The sequence below is a fragment of the Eumetopias jubatus genome, unplaced genomic scaffold, assembly GCF_037043125.1.
Source record: "Eumetopias jubatus isolate StellerSeaLion01/CBP00866 unplaced genomic scaffold, mEumJub1_p1.0 scaffold_13, whole genome shotgun sequence".
Taxonomy (NCBI): domain Eukaryota; kingdom Metazoa; phylum Chordata; class Mammalia; order Carnivora; family Otariidae; genus Eumetopias; species Eumetopias jubatus.
In genome coordinates this window covers 52,051,092-52,058,741 of record NW_028274819.1, presented here as the reverse complement: position 1 = coordinate 52,058,741, position 7,650 = coordinate 52,051,092, and the positions used below count along the sequence as shown (strand labels likewise).

The window sequence follows — 7,650 nt, the reverse complement described above, 5'->3', positions numbered from 1 at the left end:
TAACTATTAAAAATGTAAAAACAATAATTATGAAACGGGTAGGTAAAATATGATTTTATCATAAATTGCCATATTTTGCATCCAGAAAATATGTTTGAAATATAATAACTATTATAAATCTCTGTAAAAGATATAGTTTGGTTATGAATGTAAAAATATATATAAGAAAACAAAGAAAAAATAAACTACACTAACAACAGCTGTCCTTTTTATGCATTTCATTATTTCTTATTATTTTAAAGTGAAAATTTCATGACTTTTTATGATTTAAAAAGAAAAATATTATAAGCAACTTAATGTAATACCTACTCTGTCAGATGATCTAATAGACTCTAGTGGAGCAATACATGTGGAATTCTGAACCTGCTGTCGATTGGACATGTTGGGGAGGAAGAATTTCCTCTACCCTTCAAGGTCCTAGCTGGACTAAGAATCCAGTCGACGTGAGAGAGAGTAACAGAACAAAATGGAACTTAATAGCAATAGCAGAGATACAAGGAATCCACACAGACATGGAAATCCCAGACAGTGAGGCAACATGGAGCTTCTATGAACTAAGGAACAGGGTAAGGGTCTGAGGATACAAAGGAGAGAAAGACCATTAGAAGAAGGTGAAAAGAGAAGTTTGGGAAACAGAGGTTGCCCTTTATGCAGATAAGGCTTTTAGGTAAAGAGGAATCTCTGTGAATGGCTCTCCTAGTACAAGCTGGCAGTTGAAGGGCAGGCATAGAGCTTTTGCTGAATCTGCTGGGTTTTGGTTGCTTTTTCCTCAAAATAATGTTCATGCCACAGTGTCCCATCTTGGGGCAGCCTGCCCTTGTTGACTACAGACACAACACTAAATAACTAATTGCAATGACGTGTGAGAAATGGTTTTTAAAAGAGTGTACTTGGCTAAATTATACATGGGTAAGTTATAAATGTCTGCGCAAGTCCGTATGTTTGCCATGGTAATATGTCCACTCTATCTTGTTAAGTGAGGAAAATGTGTTCCAGATCAGTTAACAGTATATGGTACATTTTTAAGGCAAATATGTATTTGGATAGAACACATATAACATAGAAAATATTTATCAATATTTTCTGAAATGATAGTAGTGTATATCTCTACTTTGAAAAAACAATGATTTCTATAAACATTTTATTTTGACTCTCTTGTCAAATTGTTCTACATTTACCTGCTTTACTAAAAAACATACTTTTAAAAAAGAGGAATGTGAACATCAAGACAGTATGATTTTAAAATGCTTAGTTGGGAAGATGATTTATAACATGCTCTACGAAGGAGCTAAGATTTCAGATGGTTGGGATCTGAGTACAGGTTCATCAATCAGTCAAAGAAAGAGGATATTCCTGGCAGAAAAAAATCAATGAGGATAAGGACACAGAAGTAGTAGAACCCATGGTGTGACTAAGGGGGAGTGAAGGATGAATTATGCGCTGTGTCTGATGAACAGTTATGAAAGAGGAAGTGAGAAATATTGCTGGAAAAGTAGCCTGCAGCGAAATGCCTAACTACCTGAGGTGGGAATTCTTGAGAAACTTCCCTATGAACTGAAGAGTGAGAGGTTTCCAAATCCCATTCCCTGGCATCATCTGACACCAAACATTCTAAAACTCTACCAAATTGTCCCTGATTGGGGGATCACCTGGCTTCAGGGTATCCAACTACCTTAAAAGTTACACCCAGCAACTGAAGTCCTATATTTCTATCATTTGAATAAAGGTTATTCATTCAGTCATATTTCATTCGATAAGTATTGTGTGCCTACAGTATGCTAAGAACAGCTCAGGTTTATGCTATGAAGAAGGACCGAAAGCAGAACCCTTGCCTTTGTGTCAGCTGGGATGCTTCTGTTGAAGCATCACACCTCAATGTGATCTCTCTCCACCTGGTCTCTTACTCCTTTGCCCAGCCTGAGCTTTTTAAATGGCTGCTAGTTTCCAAGAGGGCAAAATGGAAGTTGCAAGGTCCATATGCCCTCTAAATCACAGATCATCTCAACCCTGTTTTATTGGTCAAAACAAATCATAAGGCCATCCCAGATTCAAGGGACTGGAGAACAGACTGTACCTTATGATGGCGGGAATTGGCTTATGTGTGCAGCAGAGGAAAGAATTATTGGCAGCCATTTTTTGCAGAGTGGCCAGCCACACTTGATAAACTATCACAGTGATGAATGTTCCAAAGCTTGACAACAGAGATGCCTGGGTGGCTCAGTCAGTTAAGCATCTGCCTTTGGCTCAGATCATGATCTCAGGGTCCTGGGATTGAGTCCTGCATTGGGCTTCTTGCTCAACAGGGAGCCTGCTTCTCCCTCAGCCTGCCGCTCCCCCTGCTTGTGCTCTCTCTCTCTGACAAATAAATAAATAAAATCTTTAAAAAAAAAACCCATCATTATTCATGATTCTAAAATTTGCAACTTATTAAAATCCAGAGGATGAATAGAACTTCAACCTAAGTCTTTTTATGAGGAACAGAACTTTACAAATAGAAATCATTGGTACATATTATTTATATTTATATTCCCTTCGAAAATGAGTTAACATTCATTAAATAGGCCTCTAGCTCGATTTGGTGGAAAAGGCTTTCCTATCAGAGAAAGAAGCAAGAGAGAAGATGATCAAGAGGAAGGGTGGGGGGGAGATGGGAAATGGTTTGAGAGACACAGCCCATTTGAGAAGAAGGCGAGGTTGGTGGAGACTGGCTCTGTCCCTGGAGCCCTAGGGTAAGTGCTCCCTCCAGGGTTCCACAAAAGAAGATAAGCAGCTCAACTCCTGACCCACAAGCTGAATTTTATTATGGATCTCATGTCATCTGCTCCTGGAGACTCAGTCTAAGGCTGGTGAGTGAATTAGACATCTGGGGGTGGGAAGGTTTCCAGATCAAGGTAAGGACAGGGCTGGTGTTCTGTCCGCAACAGGCCAGAGGTGACAGGATGCTATTGATACATATGGACAAAGTGGTAAAGACCAGAGGTGCAAATCTGATTGGTTCTAGCCGGTGTGGGGGGTGAGGTCTGGGAGGGAAGCTGAGGATATATGGGCTGGATGGAAGTTCCTGAAGAGTGGCAAATCAGGAGAAGCAATCCTATCAGTGGCAGATGCCCTAATAATTATAGACTAGAGATGAGAAAACAGAAAATGCATTTACTTAGACTACAGACTCCTGGAAAACTATGAAAGGAGCCCTGAGAATGGCAGCGAATTGGTCACCTGCCCCAAGCCAGATATTGGGGGTATTTGGGAGAAGGAGCCGGGGCATCTTGGCAGGTGTGAGAACTAGGAGCCTACTTTCCTTCCAGAAAGAAAAATCAAGGCACCAGGAGAGGGAGCTGGAGTGGAAGTGTAAGATTTATCTTAGCCCCTGAGCTAGACATTTTAAAATACCCCTTCATTTAATATCTTCAGAAACCCTGTGAAGAAGGTATTTTATTATCGGCTCCATTTCTTCTTCATTCTGGAGAAAACAGGATTAGATATGGCTATCTTTTCAGGAGGTGCCTTCTGAGCTACACCTGGAACATTTTGCTGAACCCATCTGCTTACATACCCACCACTCTCCCAATCCATAAGCCCAGTTAGGACGGATGCCCGAAAAATAGCGCATGCTTCAAATAAGCTTGCGGAATGATTAAGCTAATGAATGAAGGGAAGTCTGCTAGGAAGCAAACGGTAAAATTACATGTCAGTTTCTATCAGAAGAATTTTCCAAATACCAAGTACTGCACACCCTTCCCCAGAAATAATGCCTTTTTTCCTCCAACTTTCAGTCATTTCTTTTTATTTTTTGATTCTTTTTTAATTTTTAAGTGACATCGACCCCCAACACGGGGCTCAAACCTACAACCTCAAGATCAAAAGTCTTGAACGATCCACCGACTGAGCCAGCCTGGCACCCCAATTTCAGTCATTTCTAAGCTTAGCTCCCCAAGGTGTGGACACAAGACACACAAGCCCCGACTGTTACCTCTTAAAGTTCTCTTGTCTTCACAAGTGAGCAAACTGTATGTAGTGAAGTTAGAGAGATTTCAAACTCATTCCATCAATTATTGTTGTGAAACTTGGCAAGTAATTCATATTCTTTGAATCTCTCTTTAGGTGTGAAGTGGAGACAATGAAAATACCCACTTACTAGAGTGGAGGTCTGCTCCCTACAGGAGGAGTATACAAAATGCCACATGCAACGTGGATACTGCCATCCCTGGCCTAAAACAATGAGTAGTAAATATTAGTGTTTTTTTTTTTTAGTGATTTCATTTATTTATTTGACACAGAGAGAAAGCGAGAGAGGGAACACAGGCAGGGGGAGTGGTAGAGGGAGAAGCAGGCTTCCTGCAGAGCAGGGAGCCCAACGCAGGGCTTGTTCTCAGGACCCTGGGATCATGACCTGAGGCCAAGGCAGACAGTTAAGGACTGAGCCACCCAGGCACCCCAGTAAATATTAGTTTAATTCCTCTGTGACTGTATTACATTCAGACCCACTCTATTCCTAGAACTCAACTTACCTTTTAGCATCCAGTTTCTCAGTCAATTCCAGGAAATCTTCAAGACATGTGATGGCTGCCCCCTGTGTAAAGGGTGAGGTCTAAGTATGAAGTTGTGATCAAGGCTCTTCATTGCCTGTGCACCCCTCCCTGCCTCCCAAGCATTCCCTATGCACCTGTCACCCTAGGCAGGAAATGCTTCATGAACATCTTGTGTGTTGATCAGTATATTCACCTTTTCTTATGCTGCCTCCCTTCTGATAAATTAGTCAATTTCAAGTATCTTTTACACTCTTCCTAGTCATGCATAATGGGTTTTTCTGTTTTTGTATAATCCTCTGAAAGTGAAATACATACAATAATGTTTCTGACTTTGATTAGTTGGAGGTAAGTATAAGTGGCTGTCATTCACTGAGGCACAGACCATATCCTTCATCTTTGCGTATTTCCTATTTGCATGTTCTGAGAAGATGAAGAGTGTGAGATATGCCAAAAGCTGTAATATTCACAAAGAATATTAGAATAATTCCCCTTAAGAACATATTAAAAAGAATATGTATTTTCGGGGTTAAGCATCTGCCTTCAGCTCAGGTGGTGATCTCAGGGTCCCGGGATTGAGCCCCATGTCGGGCTCCCTGTTCAGCCCCAATCTGCTTCTCCCTCTCTCTTTGCCCCTCCCCCTGCTTGTGCTCGCTCACTCTCTCTCTCTCAAATAAATAAATAAAATACTTTTATTTTTTTAAGAATATGTATTTTTATCTCTTTGTAAACAGAAAGTAGGATCCCAGGTCATCTACTCCAGGCATGACTGCCTTAAACCACACTGCTATTAGCCACATGGTCTTCCACTTCCTGGGCACCCCCGGCCTTGAGGACCTGCACAGGTGGATTTCCATCCCCTTCTTCATTTCCTATGCCATCGCCCTGCTCAGGAACAGCCTGCTCATCTGCATTATCCTCACAAAGCACAGCCTCCGTGAACCCATGTACCTCCTCCTCTGCATGCTGGCCGGAGCGGACATTGTCCTCTCCACGTGCACAGTACCTCGGGCCTTGGTCATCTTCTGGTTCCACGCTGGGGAGATCTCCCTGGATCGCTGCATCACTCAGCTCTTCTTCATCCGTACCACCTTCATCTCTGAGTCAGGGATCTTGCTAGTGATGGCGTTTGACCGCTGCATTGCCATGTGCTACCCCTGAGGTACACCACTATTCTTACACGTGCTCTGATTGGGAAAATCGGTGTGACTGTCTTTCTGAGAAGTTTCTGTACCCTTTTCCCCATAATATTTCTTTTGAAAAGATTGACTTTCTGCCACAACAATGTCATTCCACACACCTTTTGTGAACACATTGGCTTGGCCAAATACGCTTGTAATGACGTTCGAGTGAACATCTGGTAGGGATTTTGCATCCTAATGTTAAGCGTGGTTTTAGATGCTGTGCTAATTTTTGTTTCCTATTTGCTGATTCTCTGTGCTGTCTCCTGCGTCCCTTCTCAGGACGCTCGCCACAAAGTTCTCAACACATGTGGCTCCCACGTCTGTGTCATTGTCCTCTTTTATGGGCCTGGAATCTTGACAATCCTTACTCAACGGTTTGGATGCCACATTCCTCCTCATGCCCACCTCTTGTTGGCTAATCTTTGCATGCTTGCCCCACCTATGCTGAATCCCGTCAGTTATGGGATCAAGACCAAGCAAATCCGGGAGCAGGTGGTTCACGTGTTGTTTACAAAGCAGAAATCACTTTGGTTTAAGAACTGAGTTTTCAGAATCCCTGGCCATCTATGAGGTGGTCTCTGGAAGTGGTGGGTGGGGGGGGGATCCACTGAAACACTCGGAAATGGCTCAGTGAGGTCTGTGTCTGGGGCAAGTTCACCAGGGAGGTTGCAGGACTTACTCCTTTGTCATCAAAACAACCTGAGCACAGCACCCCATTGGACTGAGCAAGCCCTCTCCCACCAAGACCCTGGGACAGGATGCACTGATTTTCAGAAGTCATACATCCTTAATGACTCTAGCATGATCTTTAGAAGAGATGAAGTAAGAGCAGTGCTCTGGCCTGGGATTTTGTTCGGCTATTCCTCAGTGAGTTTCTCAAGCTCTGAGACATCTTGTGAGGTCTCTAGACAATCAGAGACTCCTTAATGCCCTTCCTTCTGGCTAATGACATTCTCAGAATCAGTGATTCCTATGTTTTGTAGTTATTCCTATTATATTATATTTATATCTTGTCAACATGAATGTCTGTAATAAGAGAATATAAATGAATTGTGTGTTTTGCATTCGGCAGAACAACCCCTGAGGAGACTGAGGGAATGGAGACTGGTCCCTCCTGTGGTTTCTGAGGGCTGTTGTGTGCTGGGGGGATGCTGAGGAAGGGCTCCTCCAGTCTCAATGTCAGGCCATGTTCTTCAGTGATCTGCTCTTCAGAGGGGTAGTCGAGGCCTTTAACGACCCGACTGCTCACCTCCTTTACTGCAGCACTGCCCACGTCACCTCCAAGTGACTGGAGCATCAGACTCACCAGGCCATTTATGCCTCCCCTTTCCCAGGCCATGCCGTGTTCTCCACGTCCCTGCTCTGCCTCGGGATAACCTCCATCAGCTTGTGGAAAACTCCTATTCCTCCTTCCACACCCACTTCTCATCTCTTCTCCTCTGTGACTCTCTCCATCCACAGCTCCTTCCCAGTGTGCCCTTTAGTTGATACTTCCTCTTGGAGGAAGATGGTGTGTTGTCCATGTTTCTTTTCTAAATATGTATTTAATTAAAAATCTATGTCCCTTTAGAAAATATTAGAAATTATGAAAAAAGGCAAACCTGAAATGGAACTCATAAACCCGTAAACGTACAGCCCCAAGTCCTATGGTTATATGTCTAGATCTGTGTCTCTACACTTACCTATCCACAGCCGCCTCTGTATCTAGATCCGCGTCTGTACACTTAACCTATCCACAGCCGCCTCTGTGTCTAGATCCGCGTCTGTACCCTTAACCTATCCACAGCCGCCTCTGTGTCTAGATCCGCGTCTGTACCCTTAACCTATCCACAGCCGCCTCTGTGTCTAGATCCGCGTCTGTACACTTAACCTATCCACAGCCGCCTCTGTGTCTAGATCCGCGTCTGTACACTTAACCTATCCACAGCCGCCTCTGTATC

At 43.2% G+C, this 7,650-nt stretch overlaps 1 pseudogene; it reads left to right on the top strand.

The window, feature by feature from the left end:
• Positions 1-5,291: 5,291 nt before the first annotated feature.
• On the top strand, positions 5,292-6,253 carry LOC114218640 (olfactory receptor 52B4-like; annotated as a pseudogene).
• The last annotated feature ends 1,397 nt before the right edge of the window (positions 6,254-7,650 follow it).